The sequence below is a fragment of the Euprymna scolopes genome, chromosome 2 (assembly GCF_053919585.1).
Source record: "Euprymna scolopes isolate OS-2025 chromosome 2, ASM5391958v1, whole genome shotgun sequence".
Classification (NCBI taxonomy): Eukaryota; Metazoa; Mollusca; class Cephalopoda; order Sepiida; family Sepiolidae; genus Euprymna; species Euprymna scolopes.
The window spans coordinates 131,417,185-131,439,636 of NC_136483.1; positions in this window are offsets into that span (position 1 = coordinate 131,417,185).

Consider the following 22,452-nt stretch of genomic DNA (forward strand, 5'->3'; position numbering starts at 1 on the left):
AAATAAAGAGAAAAAAGAAGTGGACACATGAGAGTGATAAAAAGAAGATGAAGAAGAAGAAAATAAAGAATATATTGATGACTGATGTAATGAAAAAGAATGAGAAATAAGAGGGAAAAGATGGGTGAAAAGCTGCAATAATACGATGACGGAAGAAAAGAATATAAGTACCAATGTCTGAAAAAGAAAAAGAAAAGAAACAGTAAAAAAAATAATAATGCAATCAATGGTGTAATGACAAAAAGATGAAGATTAAGATTATGAAAAAAAGGGATGAGAGTAAGTAATAAGTTTATAAATAAAACGAAAAAGGAATTATGTACAAAAGGACTGATGAAGAAAAAGAAGAAAAGAAGGAAAAAGGAAAATGAATGCCCCCCCCGCGTTCCCAAATACGATGTTGTCAGTGTGGGCCATCATGTAAAAAGAGAAAATCCCTTCATATTAAAAACGGCTTGGATGACACACGACATAACAAAAAACAGCGAAGAAGCCGCTCCCCGCCCGCCCGCCCGTTTCTCGACGCAAGGAAAAGTAATCTTTATTTTTAAAGAAGGAAACATATCCATGATGATGATGTTGATGATGATGATGATGATGATAATGATGACCACGATAAGATCTACAATTTAAAGGGCCGACAAAACAGCGCCGGCGCATTGCGTCTCGTGTTCAACCTTTCCGCTTCCCTTGATTGCATTACAACCAACACGATCTTATCTCGTCTATTGGTCGTATATCTTCGTGTTTTTTTTCTCCTCTTATTTAAAACTACAATTGTTTTTCGTTTTATATATGTTTTCAGGGGTTTGGATCGTCGCTCGAACTGTCATGTTTCAGTTTGAAATAGTACTTCAGCGATAAACGCGCAGATTGAATGAACGTCTTATTTAGTTTCGTCCAAGTATATTATATTAGATCTCGTAGGTCGCTTTGTCACGCTTGTGTTTGAAACTACATTTTCGTTGGTCTATGATGATTCAGTTTGAAATTACGTTTTCGTCAGTCCGTCACGCCTCAGTTTGAAATTGAATTCTTACTGATAAACATTTGGATTGCAAACATCGATTTTAATTTAAATGCGTCGTAGCATATGCATGGTTGTGTTTGAAATAGCATTTTCGTCGATCCGAGCAAAATTTTTCCCGCTAAACGTCCAGATTTAATTAATTCATTTGCCTGCAACTAATTAATTTGCCTGCAGGCATCGCTATAATAAATTTGCAATTACATCTTTCTTTCTCTGTCACACTTTAGTTTAAAATAGCATTTTTCTTCATTTATCACGCTTATGTTTTAAATATCATTTTCGTTTGTTTGCTATCTTAAAGTTTGAACTACCATTTGGTCGGTTTGTCAGATTTAAATTTGAAATAACCTTTCATTAATATGTCATGTTAAAGTTTTAAATATCACTAAAGTTGAAATGTAGAATTGTCTGTTTTTTTACGCTTAATTTTCAAATAATGTTTCAATTGGTTCATCACAAATTTTGAAAATCTTGTTCATTTGCGGGCCACGTTTAAGTTTAATCAGGTTAGAAATTGTTTTCTTTGATCTCTTATGCTTAAACCTGAAATATAATTTTCGTTGGCCTATCACATTAAAGTTAGATCACTTTATATAGCATTTTCGTTGGTCTGTTATGCGTAAGTTCGAAATATAATTTTCGTTCACCTATAACATTAAAGTTGGATTACTTTATATATCATTTTCGTTGGTCTGTTATACTTAAGTGTATAATATAATTTTCGTTTGCCTGTCACATAAAAGTGAGACCACTTTATATAGCATTTTCGTTGGTCTGGTATACTTTAGTGTGAAATATATTTTACCTTGGTCTGTCACATTAAAGTAAGATAACTTCATATAGCATTTTCATTGGTCTATTATAATTAAGTCTGAAATATAATTTTCGTTGTCCTATCACCTTAAAGTTAGATCACTTTATATAACATTTTCATTGGTCTGTTATACTTAAGTTTGAAATATAATTTTCGTTGGCCAATAACATTAAAGTTAGATCACTTCTTATAGCATTTTCATTGGTCTGTTATACTTAAGTCTGAAATATATTTTTGCTGATCTTTCACATTTAAGCCACTTCAGTCTAGATATTATTTTCTTTAGTCCATTATGTTTAAGTTAGACATTTAATTTTCGTTTGTCTGTCACGATTTAGTAAGAGGTCTATAAATGCACTGACTAAATGGACGCATCTTAAGAATGTTGTTATCTCTGTGCGTATCATTTGTTATATGTTGTGTCGTCCCCACTGTCCTTTACCCAGGTAAACTATCATCTACCCTGTTGGTACATGACTACCTTACAGTTTATGGCGAGTCGGGTGTTTCTGGGAAGAGCAGGAAGGTGTAGCGAAGGGATGAGGTTCCGCTTGCTTCCGATACTTTTAAATGACACGTAACATGTTTTATTCCCTATTGTTGACATCTAGAATGACATTATTAGGTAGTCGAATACGGTACTCGTCTCTTTCTGGTTGTGGTTCGAGTCTCCCCTTACGATACTTGATCAAGGTGGGCTTTCAAAACAAGTTACCCTACCCGGCTATAAAGATTGTCAAAGATAGAACTTCAGGACCCAAAAGTGTCAAATGCAACTGATATAAAATGTTTATGGTCTTCGAGATCATGACTACTACTACTACTACTACTACTACTACTACTACTACTACTACTACTACACACGGGACCCATCAAAATTCCACAGTTGCATCGTTATAAGGATTTGTGACTTATTCCCATTCTATGGACGCCTTTATTTATTTATTTATTTATTGTTTACTTGCCTCCCTATAAGCGCAGAGTTAGACACAAGGTCGGTTTTTAATGTGAGGAGAAATTCTGGATAGTAACAAAAATTAAAAAAATTATCAGTCATGAAGGATTTCTCTTCTATTAACCGAGACCAAAAGAGTGAGGCGCAGGATCAGATCAGATACTATACTTTGATCTTGGCCCGAAGGTCAAGAAAGAAAATTTTTTTTTTTTTAATTTTTATGAACGCCTTTAACTGAGTGCGGAAGGGCGTATAACGCCTATATGCCAATACCGAGCCGTTTTGCGAAATGAAGTCACAGTAAGGAAAAATAAATAGACCCAAAAAGCACGTTAGAGGTCGTTCGAGAGGATAGAGGTCAGAGACAAGGAACACGATCACGTTAGAGAAGACGATTACGTTTTATTCGAGGAAAGTACCCGGAAAAAATGTCGTTGATAAAGAAAAAATGCGAGTTGAAGTTCTTTCCTATTCTTTGTCTCTTTTGCCACGTACTCAACGGGTTGGATCTACATGTGTAAATGTGTACAACATTACAGTCAAAGCGTGAAAACAAACCCCCTATCACATTTATTTGTTCAAGATGGGACATACTTATCTATGTACTCTTGCTAATGTGATTTCAGAATATATCAGGTTCTTTGTGTCTATTTCCGAAACCCTTGTGTGGGTTTCTGACAGATTTCCATTCTAGAACGTCCGGTGTGAATGTAAGCTCCATTTTACGATTTTTCAACAGAACAGATGTTACAATTTGATTCTAGCCAAAAGGTCAAGAAACTACATTTTATTTCGAGTTTCTTGTTCAACAAACCAGCGGAATTTATTCTATTTTTCTATTGCATCTTTAACAATAGGCAATCACATCTTTAAAAAAAAGGTTTGAATGATGTTAATGGCTTATTATCTTTTTTATCATCTGATTGGTTCTTCCTTAGTTCATACATTACGCTTTAAAAAAGCCAAATATAATTTTTGAAAGCAAATCTGCTTCAAAAAGGCCAAATTTCGCAAATTTGGCCTTAAAAGATCAATCTGGGAACCCTGTACAAGAATATGAAAGTGAACTCACTTGTATGCAGCCTCATTTTTGAATATCATTATAATACTATGTGATCATTTTTGTATGAGAAAGAAACTCATAGTAAGTTGGACGCAGCGTTTTTTCACCAAATAAAGAAATCAGCGAAGTGTAACATTCTAAAGAAACAAAGCAAAGAAAGACATTGTTGGCCTGAAGAAGTAAATTAACTCTTACAATGTGAATTTATTATTTGTATTTAAAAAATATGTAACACAATATTACTTTCTGGGTATTTATTAGAACTTATTCATTTCTCTCATTTAGGTCTATTCTTTATTTAAAATACAATGGACATTATTTTCATAGAAAGGTAGATAAGCTCGTATTTGTTGCAGGTTATCTGTTTTTCTATCTAGAAGTTATGGTTTTTGCGCTATCTAGAAAAACATAAGTTTTATCATTCAAATACTACCTTGTTTGAATATATGGTTATATTTTAGTTTTACTCATTTAGAACTGCTTTAAATCTTCATCGCTCACTTGTTTTGCGACCAAATTTCAAACAATTTTTACAGTTCGTAGGTCACCTTCTCAGCTATATTTTGAAAAAAAAATTTCAATTTTTGTTCAGTAAAACAAAAGTTATATAATAAAATTTCTGTGTTAAAAACTTCACAGAATGTGTAAGGAACGTAGCAACATTATTATTATTGGCTGTTGCTTACCATATCAACCAAATCTGTTATGCTATCTCAAAGGGGTTGGGATCGGTTGAGATGATGACGTAACAAGATGTAAAAAACACTGTCGCTAATAATTCACCGCTGTCCCGATCTGTCCCGATCGGTCGCTCAGCTGTACAGTCGCTAATAATTCACAGGTAACGAGTGAAATAAAGCGAAAATATGATTTCGAAGCAAAGCCTGGAAAACATGGATTACATAGAAAAATGCGAACATAAAAGTAATATGGTTAAGATTAAATTAAATATTAATTAAGTATTGATTATATATTGTTAAATAGAATTAAAAAAAATTCCAGTGCTCTCTATATTTCTCGATAACCAGCGTAGATTGTTGTATACTGTGTATCAATTCACGTTTAATGTTTTATGTTAATTCTTAATTATTGCTCAGCGGAGAGATTGTAAATTACAATGTCATAATGACTGAAGTAATGCATGAAGCAACAGAAAGCTTCATTTCTATGTTGCAGATATTGACGATTGGAGACTCTATTTAAACAACCCCTGTCATGGACATGCATCAGAAGCAAAGATGCGTCATTGAATTCATGGAAAAAGTGCATGGTATAGTGGTGAGGCAGAGAAGGTATTTTAATGATACTACTTACGTATTCGTGGCGCTTCAACTTTTTAAATTAAATAAAAAATAGGAGACTTTACTTTTGGAACTACCCTCATATGAAAAAACGCGCTTCGAACGCTCATGCACAGCCATCGTTTATTGCTAGCAAAGTTTCACTGAGAATAGTGGCGACTATATAGAAAAATAAATTATGGAGCACTAAAGGTCGCTCGTTTGAATGATACCACTCTCATCTTCGTAACTCTTCAACTTATTTCAGGTAAAAATAGGAACTTAACTTTTGGAACGACCTTCCTTTATATAAAATAAAAAAATAGTGATGAAATAAAGATTGAATAAATCAAAATATTTATTAATCCCTTAACTATTCAAACAAGAAATTAAAATAAAGTTAGTTTTATTCATCAAAAGATATATATATTTTTTTAATGTATCGTTGTTTAGCATAAATTTGAAAATATATAAATATACTTTTTGTGAATAAGAAGAAATCTTTAGTTGAATTAATGAGAATTGAAGTGAAGGGTCGAACAATTAATGAAATTATACTGCATAAGATCCAGGAGAATTTGCAATTCGACGTGTGGGAAGTCTAAAAAGTGAATTAATAAGTTGAGTAATCCCAAACATATAATGAAATTATTCAATATTCAAGAAGATCATAGAAATAAAATTAAAATAAATTTCTTGGCATTAGCAAACGCTTCCAGGCAAATAAGAAAATGAATACATTAAAATGAAATTATTTACAAAATTTAAATCTATGTAAAATAACATGTTCAACAGTGGATATTAAAAAAAAAAATAGAAATGATAAAATTAAAAATGTAAAATTCCAAATCAAAACTATAGGGGAAAAAAGAAAAGTAACTATAAAGAATAAATTATTGAATAAAATAAATAAAAAGCAAAAAGATTTATAGGGAGTTGGGGTTGGGTAAGAAATAATTATCAATAATAGTATGGGACAGAACAGAACATAATAAGACATAGAGAAATAAAATAAAAAAAGATTATTTTTTTACGTGGTAGTCACCACTTATCAAGGCCCGGAAGCCACTCGGGATAAGGGTTATTGCGTGTACAGTAATCAATGGGATATTATCGTAGTAATCGTCTTACTTTAGGGGACGGTTTATCAGAAATTTGTTTATGTTGGACTTGAAGACATCCAAGTTGTAGTCAGATGGGAAACAGGCAAACAGAAGAGAGTTCCACAGGCGTGCACTTTTAAGAAAGAAGCTTTGTTCATGGAATCTACGTTTTGATTTAGGCACATATAAAGAGTGGGGGAAAATATTGACAGTGGTTTCAGCTAGACGGGTGTTTTTCGTGAAATATTGGCGAGGGGGAACCAGAGATTGGAGCTCAGACGAGCAATTGCCATGGAAATAACGATTAAAAAAGACAGGCTCGCAACGTCTCTTCTGTCGGAGAGATTGCAGGGTAGAGGAAAGGGCATCCCCCACTAAGCCACGAAGTCTATTTTGTACTCTATCAAGACAGGATAGGCTGTTTTTAGCAGCTCCTGCCCAGATGTGACAGCAGTACTCCATCCTTGGATGTACTTGGCTTTTATATAGATAGAGAATTGCATCAGACGTGAGATACTTTCTGGAGCGGTAGAAGATTCCTACCATTTTTCCAGTGACCTTGGCAACAGACTTGGTGTACGTGTTCCATTACAGATCAAGAGTAAAGGTCGATCCCAGAAGCTTGTCAAAACATGGAGCCTCCACAAAACGAGAGCCATTCATTTTAATTGATGCCAGGTGGGGATCAAAGCGTTGATGATGTAAAGATAGGAGCTTGGTTTTAGATGCATTAAAAGTAACCAGCCACCTTTTCCCCCACTGTACCATGCGCTCAAGATCAGAGGAGAGAGAATCAGAGAAAACTTTGTCATTTACAGCCTTTGATGTGTTGGTCATGTCATCAGCATATGTATGTGTTTTGGGAGATCATTGATGTAGATCAGGAAGAAAATTGGGCCCAGGATAGACCCCTGAGGGACTCCAGCATTAATACTGTTGGCCTCTGAATGAAAATAGATGAAAATGAAAATAAGTAGAAAAAGGCGAGAAAAATTGAAGATGAGAAAAATATGTGTTCTAATATGAAAAAACAAAACAAAAAAAACTATTTGATCAATTTACATTTGAAAAAATATTCAGTATTTTTACGACCTTACCCAGTGTAGTTTACCTACTAAAAAGAAATCCAAATCTACGTTTTTTTTTTTTTTTTTTTTTTTTTTTTTGGCTAATACCTTTCAAGGGCTTTTAAATTTTAAAGGTAACATAAAAGTAGTAGTTTTTATAAAATAAAAATTCAACGTTTTAGAATGGGTGATCACATTCCTATATAAATTTAACGAAAAATGAGCACCGACGTTTTGGCCACGTAGCGGTAAACGAAACATGTAATCGTTAGCAGTTTTTCAAATTTGGTGGCGGGAGGAGGCAAAAAATAAAAGAGGGAACGAATGGGGGAGGGGTCGTAAGTTCCAAAAATTTTTAAAATACGTAGAAACACTTCAATTGTATGTGTGTGAGTACTTTTCATTTTATTTTAAAGATTTGCTTTGAAAAAGTCTCTCAGTTAAATATCACTTAATCAATTAATTATTATTTTCTGATATTTTTAAGGCCGTTAACACAAAAACTAGGGTGGACTTGTAAAATGCACACTCTTTCGTCTTGTTTTTTCTTTTCGTCTTCATTTTTTTCAACGAATCACGCCCCTCTTATATAGAGGCGTTTTCATTTAATCTAAGAGCAATGATGTTAAGACCTTTATTATCAATTGTATTCCGTATTGTTTTCACTGGTCGCCATGTTTGTTTTGTGAATTCAATTTTTGCGCATTTATACATTAATTCTGTATACGCACTTTCACTTTTATACATTAATTCTCTATAATCACTATTCCATAGCTTGCGATAAGATATACTGACCCAACGGGTCACGGATAGTCTCGTAGGTCTATATTTATGTGAAAAAATTATTAATCTATAATTTTATTAATATTCATACCAGCAGCAATCATCCAGTTTACAACTGTTTTAAAAATCTGCATAATTAACGAATTACTATGAAAAAAAACGTCTTCATAACTGAGATGTACATATAAAATGTTTGCTAGATGGAGAAATAAATAGAACAAAACGTTCATTCCTTCATTACTCTAGAAAGAAGAGTTTTACAATGCTATGAAAACGCCCACAGAGTAAAAATAAGGCGGGGTGCTAATGAATATGAATTTTATGTATTAAGTCAAAGATGAAAATATCGGTTCATATTGGCTTCCATAACCGATGGATTAAAAAGTATAGAAATACGTGGAAATATTTTTGTTAATTAGCTAATTGTATAACAGAGATACATACAAGACAATTTTTTCAGTTCATAAAAATTATAAAGAAATGTTACATTTTATCCGAATATATATATATATATATATATATATATATATATATATATATATATATATATATATATATATATATATGAAACTCTTGGTATGGTATGTTATGTTCGTTTTCGATAAAGTTATAAGCTACCGGACCGATTGCTTCGATATTTTGGTATAGTATTTTCACGGTATCTATGCGTGTTTTTATATATCTCTTTTTAATTATAACATTATATTAAATTTTTATCTAATAAATTAGGTGGTTTTCTTTGTAACAATGTGGTCATGTTTTTTTGGAGAACTCTGACCATCACCGCCCGCCATCACGTGACATCACTAAAACAAACTTTTACTCTGGCCATGGTCTACTAATAAACATTGTTTATTAGTAGGCCGTGATCTTGCTTCATGTACACAGTGTGTATTTACAATATGGCAAAATTTAGTGGTCGCTTTCCTGTCAAATATTTAAATCAACCATTGTAGATCATGTTTTTACTATTCAGGAAAATAAAGATTCAATGAGATTCCTATTTCAGTCACCTAAATTATTTAGAATGAAATGAATTAAGGAATGTCTTACTGATTTTAGCAAATAAGGTGTAAACCATTATAATTATTTGCGACGAGGGGCGTGCAAAAAGTAATGCCCCTGACCCACTTCCAGTTGTCTGATCTAGCTGAAATTTTCCATGTGCAATGATTTATATCTCTACGGGCTATGTGGCAAATTACGCCTCTGAACTAATTGGGGTTTCTGATTGAACTGAGTCAGGTGTGAAATGGAGCCTGTGAATGTCGAGCAGTGATCCGGTTTTTGTATTTGAAAGGACGCACACCACAGGAGACTTTTGATGAAATGAAAGAAACTTATAGTGATAATGCCCCATCATATGACCTTGTAAAACGCTGGCATCGTGAATTCAAACATGGCCGGAAGTCTGTGGAAACAGCTCCCAGACCTGGTCGCCCCATACTGCCATTGATGAGGCATCTGTCCGTCAAGTTGAGGCTGCCATTTTGGAAGATCGGCGCATTACTATTCGCCAAATAGCCCAAGATGTCAAGATTAGTACAGGGTCTGTGAAAACTATCATTCATGCCATTTGCATATGAATAAGGTGTCTGCCAGATGGATTCCCAGGTTGCTCGCACTATTCCAGAAGCGAGAACGCGTCAAGTGCTCGAGGATGAATTTGGAGATGTGCCAAGAAGATGAGGCAAAGTTTTTTAAAAGACTGATTACACAGGATGAAACCTGGGTCCATCACTATGATCCAGAGACCAAAGCCCAGTCAATGTAGTGGAAGCACTTGGACTCACCACCTCCAAAGAAGGCAAGGGTGCAGCCCTCCGCTGGCAAGATCATGCTCACAGTCTTCTGGGACCAGGGCGGAGTAATGATGACAGATTTCCTGGCAAAGGGCACCACAATTACAGGAGCCTATTATGCTTCAATTTTAAGAAAATTAAAGGAAGCTACCAAAATCAAAAGGCGGGGCAAGATCAGCAAAGGTAGCCTCCTCCTACAGGAGAACGCTCCGGTCCACAAGTCGCCAGATCAGAAGCACGAGCGTGTGGCTATGAAATCTCCCCCATCCTACATGGTCTCCTGACCTTGCACACACTGACTTTTACCTCTTCCCAGCCATGAAGTTGTTTTCGAAAGGAAGCGTTTCCCAGATGATGCAGCCTTGATTTCTGAAGTCACGTCGTGGTTGGAGGACCAACCTGGGGTGTTCTACAAAAACGGTCTCCAGAGCTGCATCAAACGATGGGAGAAATGCGTAACTCTGGGTGGTTTCTATGTAAAGAAAGACTAATAACTGTGCCAAGTTTCGTTGCTCTACCGCTATGGGAAGTGGGTTAAGGGCATTACTTATTGCACGCCTCTCCTAATATTTTCTTCTCTTAAGAGATGGTAGACACCGAAATCCTATAGAATAAGGAGTTATAATATTTCAAATGCTTTCTTTGTCTTACATAAAATAATTAAAATCTTTTGATTTGAAATTTCATCATTTCACATCATATTTTTTTAAATTGTATTCAATGACTAAAATTATATATATATATATATATATATATATATATATATATATATATAATTTGAGGTTGCTATTTTCCAGGTTCCTACAAGAGTGCTCAATACAGAAGTAGAGCAGGTTATATTTGTCTTTACATAAGCAGTAGTTTGTTGCTACACAGTCATGAGCATGTTTCGGTCTACTAGTATTTACTAACTAGAGACCTCATCAGGCAACAACCCTTATTTTCGAAACGGAATTCCGAAAATAAGCGTTGTTGCCTGATGAGGCCTCTAGTTAGTAAATACTAGTAGATCGAAACATGCTCATGACTGTGTAGCAACAAACTACTGCTTATGTAAAGACAAATATATAAACATATATATATATATAACTTTAGTTCTTTCAGCTATAATCAAAACCGAAACCAAAACTTATGAAGAATTCTTGATAAATCTAAAAAAACAAAAATTATTGGTATGCCATTAACTATAATGGAAACTGAAACAAAAACTTATGAGGAATTCTTAGTAAAATTATTTATAAAAAAAATAATGCCATCAGTTATAAACGAAACCGAAAGCAAAATTATGATGAATTCTTGGTAAAATTAACTATTACAAGAAATGGAACTACAGAACAATTAAACGACCCAGATGTAAGCGTGACACAGAAAATAACACACACGCTATCGTATTAATATATAGATTAGTATATATATGCGACTGGAGGAAGCATATATATGCGAGGCTGAGAAGCTTATAAAATAGTAAACAAACCACATACACTCGCATCAAAAAAATAAGGTAATGACTAACACTACTCTCCTCTTAAAGGATGATATATGCTCAATAGAATGATATCATGACAAGAGAATAAATAGTACGTTAGAACCCCTCGAAAAACATATACTATACTATAAAGGATAGGTATTGAGTAGGAGGAATGTATCATGACGAATAGCAACAAAATACACTGCCACCAAGTAGGAAATAAAGCCTGGAAGATTTATACCTCCCCCCACTACTAAAAAAGCTGGTCATGCCAAGCGGGGTGGCAATTTGATGAAAGAAAATATACCACACTATCTTTCAAAGTAGGAAGTAATGATTGGTAAGATGGTATCATGACCACAGTACAGATATTACAATATCCCCCCCCCGCCCTAAAAAACAAAAAACAAAAACAAAAACAAAAAAAACAAAAAACAAAACTAGATGACATAAAGAAATTTGCAGCTTCTCTTCCAATTTTCGCATTTTAATCATGTCAAATCACACTTTATTTCCTTTTGACGGATTGATTGTTGCTATTTCTTCAGATGAGTAAAGGGCAAAATAGATTCACTGATTGATATAATAATTAAGTGACTGATTTTGCACTACGAAACAGATACTGTCAAAAATTGTAAATTTAAACTGAATTAAAAAATAAATAATAAGATGGTCAACATCATGAATTTGGAATATAGTTTGTTGTCATTTATTCGCCACATTGCTCTGTAATTACATTGAGCTTCTTAAATAAGGATTGATATATATTATGAAATATATTTCTTCAGAAATATATATATATAATATATATAAGTAAATATATATATTTATATAAGTAAATACATATATATTTTATAAGTAAATATATATATATATATATATTTATATAAGTAAATATAAGTAAGTATATATAAAGTAAAAATATATATATATAATGAAATATGTATACATTTATATGTATATATATTAAGTACAAATTTGGAATTAGATTCTGTAAATAAAAATTTACATCAAATTTATTATCAAAAATTAACATCAAGTTTATTATTCAGCAAGGCATACAAGGATTTAAAGTTTTTTCCTTATTCCATGGGGTTTCAATGAATAACTCTTACACCCAGAGGAAACGTAGTTAGCAAAATTATATTTATAGATAGTTTATAAATGTTACTAGTTAGTAAACAACAAAAAACAACAAAAAAAAACTCACAGAACATACCTATTACATTGCAATCAGCGCAGTCCACTCCCTATATTTTCTCCTGCGACTAAAAACACTATGCGGCATACAAATATTTGTACATGATGTTGCCAAGCTAATAAATAATATTGCTCCCAGTAAAGCAACTGGCCCCCACGGCATTCCAGTCATAGTCGTAAAAATGTTTCAACTGGAACTAGCTCCCATATGCAGAAAACTGTTTAAACATTGGAAGATCTCATCAGTCTGCTTGTATTGTTATGTAATGGGTTGTATTATTAAAGAGGTACCAAATATGTGTATATATTTTATACTGGTGGTATTATTAAGATGGCGTATATTCTGTATTGCTGTTGTTGTTCGTCTTAGGAGAGTCTTTGTGAGAGATTAGAGTCTTAGGAGTGTTCATGTGTTGAGTGTTAATGTCTAAAGATGTTCATGTTTGTAAGAGATAGCATATTGGAGACATAAACAGGTATATATAAAGAGAGAGAGAGAGACAGTTCTGTATGAACGGGAGTGTTTCTATAAATATTGATACATATATTTTTACCTATTTTTGAGATGATGATTTTCACAAAGTTCTTATAATATAAATTGACAATACCTTTTCTGTTGAATCACAACACGAAGACGCAGATACACAAAGATGACGTCCTTTATTTCATGACCGGTCCATGATTTCGCTTGAGGAATTCAAAGTTTCTTTACATGGCTTTTTCTTCTCTAACCTTCCGCTTCCAAGGTTTGACGTTAGCAGCCGTATCTGACTTCTCTCTCTCGGCTCTTTCTCTCGACTCTTCTCCCCGACTGCATCTAAAAACTCTACCTATATTGAGAACTCGTCACGTCATCGCATGATTAAACATGTGCTCGTAAAGCACGTTGAATGACATGCGTCACGTTGCCAAACTTGACATGACCTCGAGTTCAGTAACCTATTTTTCAAATAATCTCTTTAAAAAATATGTTTACAATTTCAATTGACGATTAAATTCCTTATTTTAATTTCCATTTTTATAAAAGAACAAATTTCATCATTACATTCCTTTCCCAATAAACAGATATGTAAGCTAAACAATTGCAATTCCACATTTCTTATTTCAATAACATTCTGTATTTATTTAACTTATGATTGAAATTTTCAATTCCAAATCTAGCTTCGCAAGTTCGGATCCTTGACTATTCTATTTCATATTTACATTTAATTAATTCCCTATCTTTTTTACTTACATGAAAAGGGGACAGCCCTTATCATGTAACAGTATTTAAAAATTCTGGAGTTCGGATATCTTCCTCTCAGTACAGACCAATCAGTCTCCTGTGCATCATGGGTAAGTGGCTGGAATCTGTAATAAACAGAGAAGTGATCTTAGCAAAAATATCCTCCTCAGTACTATGCAATATAGCTTCCGTTCAGCGAGATCTACAGCTGATGTACTAATTGTTATATCATACATGATTAGTGAATCTCTCGATAGGGGCTTCGTTTCTAGAGCAATAGCTCTTGACATATCAAAGGCTTTTGATAGAGTATGGCATAAAGGTCTACTTCACAAGATCGCCAGCAATGGAATAGCTGGAAATGTACTCTCAATTATTAAATCCTTTCTCTTTTATAGGCTTATAAGAGTAGTTGCGGATGGGCAGAAATCAGAAACTCATTGTATTAACGCTGGCGTGCCTCAAAGTTCCATCCTGGGCTTAACTCTCTTCCTGACCTTCATCAATGATCTCCCAAATCACATTCTTAGATCATTCGTAGATCCCCCCCCACTATTAAAAAAGTAGAAGATACCACAATCTATAGCAACACTTTTTGACCAAATTATTTTCTGATTATCTCTCTTTTGATCTTGAGAACGTGGTGCAATGAGGAAAAATGTGGCTGGTTAATTTTGATGCATTGAAAACTAAGCTTCTCTCCTTTCATCACACTCGCTCTGACCCACATTACACTCCAATTAAAATAAATGGCTCTCGTCTTGGGGAAGCTCTATGTCTTGAAAAGCTTTTGGGACTGACCTTAACTTCTGATCCAAAATGGAACGCATACATCAAAATAGTTGGATCACTCTACTGCTCCAGTAGGTATCTTACTGTCGATGCAATCCTCTATCTATATAAGAGCCATATACGCCATAAAATAAAGTACTGTTAACACAGCTGGGCAAGAGCTGCTCGGCGCGCTCGAACCAGCCTTGATGGAGTTCAAAACCGGGTTCGGAACCTAGTAGGTGATGCCCTTTCCTCTTCCTTGTAATCTCTTTCTTACAGAAGAAACACTGCGAGCCTGTCTCTCCTGTATCGTTATTTTTATAGGAAATGATTGACTGAACTCCAATCTATTATTCCCTCTTGGTACATTTTCATAAAACGTTCGACCAGCTACAACCATTATATACGATTTCCACCACTCTCAAACTGTGCCTAAATCTAAACGAAGATTCCATGAACAAAGCTTCTTTCTCAGAACTGCCTGTCTGTGCAACAGACTATATATATATATATATATATATATATATATATATATATATATATATATATATATATATATATATAGTCTTGGAAGTTTTTTAACCTTTAAAACTATATTAAAAAAACTTATATAATTTTTATATTATTTATCCTTGGCTAGAAAACTATTTAGTCAATAAGTCATTTAATCACCTGCAATCAACGCATCAACTTGCTCTCTCGAATTTACTATAGGACTAATGTTAATTTAAGGGATCATCGGTTGTTTACCATGGAACACTCTTTCGGGGATTTAAAAATAAAACAGTACATTAAATCATAGCTCCCCCGCAGTGTTGATCAAACCCCACCTCCCTTAATCTAAACAAGAATAAATGTTACAGATATTAAATCTAAGTTTCATATTCTTTATTAATTTGGCTATCCTATAAATGTTATAAAAATAAATTCCTTACCTGTGAGATTCGTCTGTTTCCAAATTCAAAATGGATATATCTTTTAATTTACCAGTCTTCCAGTCTTGTATTTATAAGATTAGTATTAATCCATTCGACTACATTATATATATATATATATATATATATATATATATATATGTGTGTGTGTGTGTGTGTGTGTGTGTGTTTGTGTGTGTATATGTATTTATACATATATATATACATATATATTTATACATATTTATAAATATAGATTTATACATATATTATTATTATTATTATTATTATTATTATTATTATTATAATAATTACTCATACATACATACATATATATAATATATATATATATACTGCATAAATATATATACTGATAATTTATGGTTATATTTTACATATCACAAAAATATATGTTCTTGAAATGGACATAATATAGCATTTGTAAATTAAAGAATAAGTTTTACATGATTATATACACACATATACAGAGAGAGAGAGAGAGAGAGAGAGAGAGAGAGAGAGAGAGAGAGAGAGAGAGGGGAAGGGAGAGATATTTATTATCTACAAACACATACCTTCCATACTTGCAAAATCATTACTGTAGAGACAACTGTTCAAACCAGTCCTACAATTCAACACCAGAGTAATTTTTAAAACTAATTCAGAATGCTCCTAACAATGAAGCTGACTTCAACTGTTACACGATGTGATGAGAAATAGTCAGCATTCATAACAGTGTCCAACAGAAAGAAACTTGCATGTATAGCTTAGATTTGACTGCACATGTTCCATTAAAAGTCCAAAAAGGGTCTAACAATTCTTACTTAATAATAAATATTATTTACATATGTATACGCTTCATCTTTGCGATATCATGAGTGTAAAGATAACTGTTCCAACCAGTTGCACGTTTCAAACTCCGGAACAAGACATATACAAGCACATGAAAACAATTATTAAATAGTATTTAACTACCTAAAATATCAGTAGAAACAACGTTTTTATCTTTACTTGGTCCCTGACTTCCTATCTTGCTTCCTCTTTTTGTCTCTACATCTGATCTCTTTTTTCTATTATGTTTCTATTTCCCGTCCCCATTTGCCAGCTACCTATTCTTCCTTACCCCTTAAGTTTTACCCACCCGACGGGTGTATAGCATTAGATTATCAGACACCATCCAACCAGTGATAATAATGTGATAACTCGGCAACGAGACTAGCTAGCCTTCCGGTCTCCCCTGTTAAATACCACACATGTTCTCCGAAATAAAGATGAAACACAACACCCGCAAGGGTATGCATCCGATATACCAAGTGAGCATACGTCACCACCTCGGGTCAGAAAGCTACTGAGAAACCATTGTAAATCACTTGATCTCTACTCAAGCATTTCCTTTCTTTCTTTGAAAGCGTCGATCTGTCGCACAGACATGCAAGTAGACTGTTTAAAAGTCTACATTTACATTTAAAAGAATATACTGCTAATAATAATTATCATAATCACGTATATGCTCAGTGATGATGGAGTATAACTGTGCTAAATTAAAGATAAAGAGCCTCTGGGATAAATAATGCCATAATGTTAAGAATACTAACTACTTATCTTTACGTAAAACCGTCGAAATCCTACCATGTAATATATCATCTTGTAAAATAATAAAAGTTAAACCTATATAGCATTTAAGTTAGCGTATCAAACGTTGACTCTAAGTAGTCGATTTCCAATTGTTATTGTTATACTGTTACTGACACGATAATAAACTTGTCTGCTCCATGCAGTCCCGTGAGCACATCTAGTAATATGAAAACATTTTTCAATTCTGACTGAAAAATCAAAGTACCTCAGGGTAATGATTTATGTTTAGAATTAAAAAATATACAAACACTTGCCTCCCACATGAACACGTTATTTCTTATTCTGTACAATTATATCAGATGTGAAAAAACACATTAACAACTAAAATAACTCCAATGTATTCGGGCAACGACAGGTAGTCACTAATAATAACGTATTAGAATAATTACACTTAGATGAAGCCTCAACTTCCTAACGTAGGTGTTATATAAAAACTTTATTATTTTAATTTATGACTTTTTTTTAATTTACAGTTCTTGGACTCGTGACTTCATTTTGACTAACTAGTTAGATACTTTGCTTCAAACGCGTGAACTATAATCGAATTTTGTACCCATCCCTTTGTCAAGGATCGAGGTATACATAGTTCACACTTCATACTGCAGGTTGTGTGAGTGTTCTTGTTCACTTGATCCGGAACTGAACTCAGAATTTCAAACATAACCACCGTCCACGCATCCCCAAGAAATGATCTCGTGAATTCTCGAGACCTATTGATTCCACTTTGATTGGGTTCGAAAATTCATACTCTTTTTTTTTTACACGATGATCACCACTTATCAAGGCCCGGGAGCCACTCAGGGATAAGGGTTATTGCAAGTACGGTACGTTAGTGTGGAGATTTTATGAAGTGTTTACTTAAGGGGACGGTTCATTAGGAATTTGTTAACGTTGGACTTGAAGACATCTAAGTTGTAGTCAGGTGGGAAGTAGGCAGACGGAACAGAGTTCCACAGGCGTGCAGTTCTAAGAAAGAAGCTTTGTTCATGGAATCCACGTTTGGATTTAGGCACAGATAAAGAGTGGGGGAAATTTTTCACAGTGGATTCAGCTAGACTCTGTTTTCGTTATTCAATAAGTCCTGAGTTTAAGTAATAAAAAAAACAACTTTTAGGTAAAATTCGACTTGATGAATCAACATAGTCTTACTCCAAGGTGATGCATTGATTCCAACGCTTCTGTAAAAATTCAGGATCATTTTTGAAATAAAATATCTTTAAAACGACTCCATTTCCGATATTACTACTTGGAGTAAAATTATTTTTGATTTTGCAAACAGACAGTTGTCCCTATGAGCCAAACTAGATAATATGATGGGTGTACACGTATTTGCAAATGCAATTCATTTAGTTTTGTCATCGATGTGATCGGCGTGTGACATGATGCCTTATCTTCGTGAAAGAGCACTTTATTATTCTTTATTTGTGTATGTTTTGAGCGATTTCTTCCTTGAAACGCATGAATAATGCGATACAATATTCGATGGTCCTTCTTTTCAGAAAATACAATTGATAAACAAAATCTAGACATTTCCAACATTTTTTGTATTTAGCAGCTTTACATGCTGCTGTGCACTCGTTTGACTCCAGAGTTTTCATCCTTTTTCATATATAGATAAAACACTCGCTTTTGTTGCAATTGCAAACGACATTCTGAAACGTCGAACGTTGTTGTTTGTGATCGACTCGGAGCAAATGCAGCAGACATTTTGAACACATTCTTCCCATTGGTTGATGGTGAATACTTCAGATATCTTCAACTCGTCTGATATCTAAATTTACGATCTGCCACGGAGTTTGTAAAAGCTTTTTATCTTTTCCCAGACAATTGCCAAATTTGGGCTACATGAGAGGTCGGCAATCGATCAGATAGGAATAAGACTACGGCTAATATGTTTAGTAACGATTGATCAAGTGATGCGGACGCTAGACTATACACAAACAAAGTGAGAAACAAATTCGACGGAGGTAATGATCGACTAATGTTTTTTATCGGAAAAAATCGTTCGTTTCACGATAATATACGCTACTTGTTTTACAGCAAAATATTGACTGATTATGTCCATCTCGTAAATACCTTTTCTATCCATACAGAAGTATCTCCTCCTTCAACAACGTCCATTTCTTGTAAAAACGAAAAGGATTGGGGTTTGATCGGAAATCTTTTTTATGTTTTTAATTCCATTTTCATCCCAAATAAGACACAGTTGCCACTTTGGTGTACTATTAGGGACATAAGCTGCAGTGATACTATGCAAGAAGTTGAGCAACAAGATATTTGTTCACATTACACTTGAACTTCTGCATGTCCAAAATTCGGGAACCAAAACTTTTTTGTTATATTTAGCAGTTTTATCTGCTGCTGTTTACACGTTTGACTCCATAGTTATTTTATCGTTTGTCATATATAGACAAAACATTCTTTTTGTTGTGTTAGAACTGTTGCAAACAACATTCTGAAACGTTTGATTGCATGAAAGCAAATGCAGCGAGCATTTTAACCACAGTTTGCTCCATAATCTGTAGTGCATTAAATTAAAGAAACTATTTTTTAAATTTAATTATTTCTCTTTCTAAGACGTACACTAATAAATTACTATATTCGTATCATTTTTGTTTTACAGAATAAGTTATATATAAGAGAATTTATTGCATTTTCCTGTTAAAAATGACAATTCACACATCAATATCCCCACCCCGCAAATAAAAATAACATCAAACGAAACTGAAAAAAGAGTCGTCAGACAACCTGTCCAATATCTAACTGTTCAGTAGCATGTGACTAAATCTTCAAAACTATTGATTAAGCGTTAACAAATATAGTCGAACAGACAATGGTCAGAAAACGATTTAAATATTTCTGTAGAAATTTATGTATGTATGCATGCATACATATATCAATTTCTACAGAAATTTTTAAATCGTTTTCTGACCATTGTTTGTGCAACTATATTTGTTATATATATATATATATATATATATATATATATATATATATATATATATATATATATATATATATATAGTCTTGGAAGTTTTTAACCTTTAAAACTATACAAAAAATATTTATAATTCGTTAGAAAACCATTCAGTCATTCAATCACCTGCAATCACTGTATAAACTTGCTCTCTCGAATTCACTATAATACCGATAATAATTTATTTTTTAAGGGATCATCAGTTGTTTACCATGAAACACTGTTTTGGGGATTTTAAAACAAAACAGTATATTACATCATGGCTCCCCAGCAGTATTGATCAAATACCACCTCCTTCTTAGGAAAAAAATGATAAACATGTGACAAATATTAGATATAGTTTCCTATTCTTAATTACTTTATCTAACCCATTCATGTTACAAAAATGAAATTCTTACCTGTGAGATTCATATATTTTCAAATTCCAAATGGATATATTTTTTTAATTTACCAGTCTTGTATTTAGAAGTTTAGGATTAATCCATTTGACTTCCTATCACCCCCCTCTATGATTAGTATTTTGTATATTTACATTCTTATTTATTGAAAATTACATAGATGTAAAGGTTAAAACATATATACATTTATTTGTAAATACATTTTATACATTACTAATAAAGTTTTGGATGTCTTTTACTACTATATTTTGGTTAATTTTAAACGATTCAAAAGAACCAGATTAACGAACGAATGCTTTATTTAACTGTTTAAATATTTTCGTTTTATCCCCACTTTGTTTTATGATCCTTATTACTAAGCTAGAAACTGGTGGTATAAAATCTAAAGTGCTCAATACGTAGGTAGAGCTAGTTAGTAAGTTATAAAATATATATAGCGATTAAGCTACACGGAATATTCCGCGTTTCATCCACTCGAGGACTCTTCAGTTGTGGTTGTCTGTCGTTTTTATATACGCACCTTCTATTGAGATTTTAGTTAGCCAATCAGCTTTCTAGTATCCACCGCGCCCTTCCTATCAGCCAATGAACATGCACTTATCGGACAAAGGCCTATTTGACCTCTGGTTGACCCGTTCGTTTGTGGGTGCTCTATTTAGCCTGGATATCTAGTTTCTTGACCTGTTTTAAATCTAGATTATGTTTTTTATGTTAGTTTATATATAAATATATATATATATATGTACGTACATATATGCACATATATATACACACATATATATATATATATACATATATGTGTGATCGTTTATGCATATTCATGTTTATTTAATTTATTAATTTGTTTATTTTCTATTGTTTTTGTTAGTTTTAAAACTATTTTGTATCGCTATCCTAGAGTAAATTTAATCTTGTGAACACAGTTGTTCGCTATTTATCTTCTACAATTTAATAGATGTTGGGGTTCTTTAAAGTACAGGATAGAACATTTTTCATGAAGGCATAATGTACATGGGTCGTCTAGTTCCATACAATATATATATTATTTTCGATTCGACTACCGGCGTAGTTTACCAGGCCAAAATATTTGCGAAAGAAAACCCGAATAAGAAGAAATATTAAGTAGGTATGACATTCTTAAATTTCCAAACTCGATATTATGACCACAAAAGTACATTCAACAATAAAAAACACCGTATGAAAACAACGCTAGCAAATAAATACTGGGAACTCAAGGAAAGCGGACATTCGCCGGTAGTCGAATCGAAAACAATATACCTTGAATAAGTACCCTGGGCTAAAAAGGTAAAACATTTAACAAATCCTATGGAAAACATTGTTCACGACATTATTACTCGGTATTTTTATAACTATCGTCATACGAATTAGATAATGTAACAGAACGGGGACGCCGTGTGCAAAGTGACGTTACCGTAAGGAAAAAGAAAAAAGACTATAAAAAGAACGTGCGTACAGATCACGATCACGTTAGAGAGATAATCACATTCGAGATCACGGTTTATTCGGGAGAGTACCAGGGAATAAATGTCTTTGTTTCAACGGAAAAAAGTGAGTCGAGAATTCTTTGTCTTGGTTTCCTTTTCGGCGTACTCTGCTATAGCATGTTGGGTTCCAAGTGTCTACATACTATCACGTGTGAAACGTTACAATAATTCTTGATGGATATGCTCGGACAATAAATACGGTATCGGACAGCTGATTTTCGGAGGGGAAATTATTAGAGTAAGAGAAAAGTATAGGAGTTATGAAAATAATAAAAAGAGTGATACACACAGAATTATGGTTAGGACAGATTTAGTTCACAGTAAGTAATGACTTTAACTGACGCTACATCCTCTCTAGTGATGGGGGCTAGAGATGACTTCATCCTCTCCGTGTCTTATATACGAGATAATCATGTTGACGCACCCGTTCCCGTAGATTACGGAAGTTAAACATCTCTG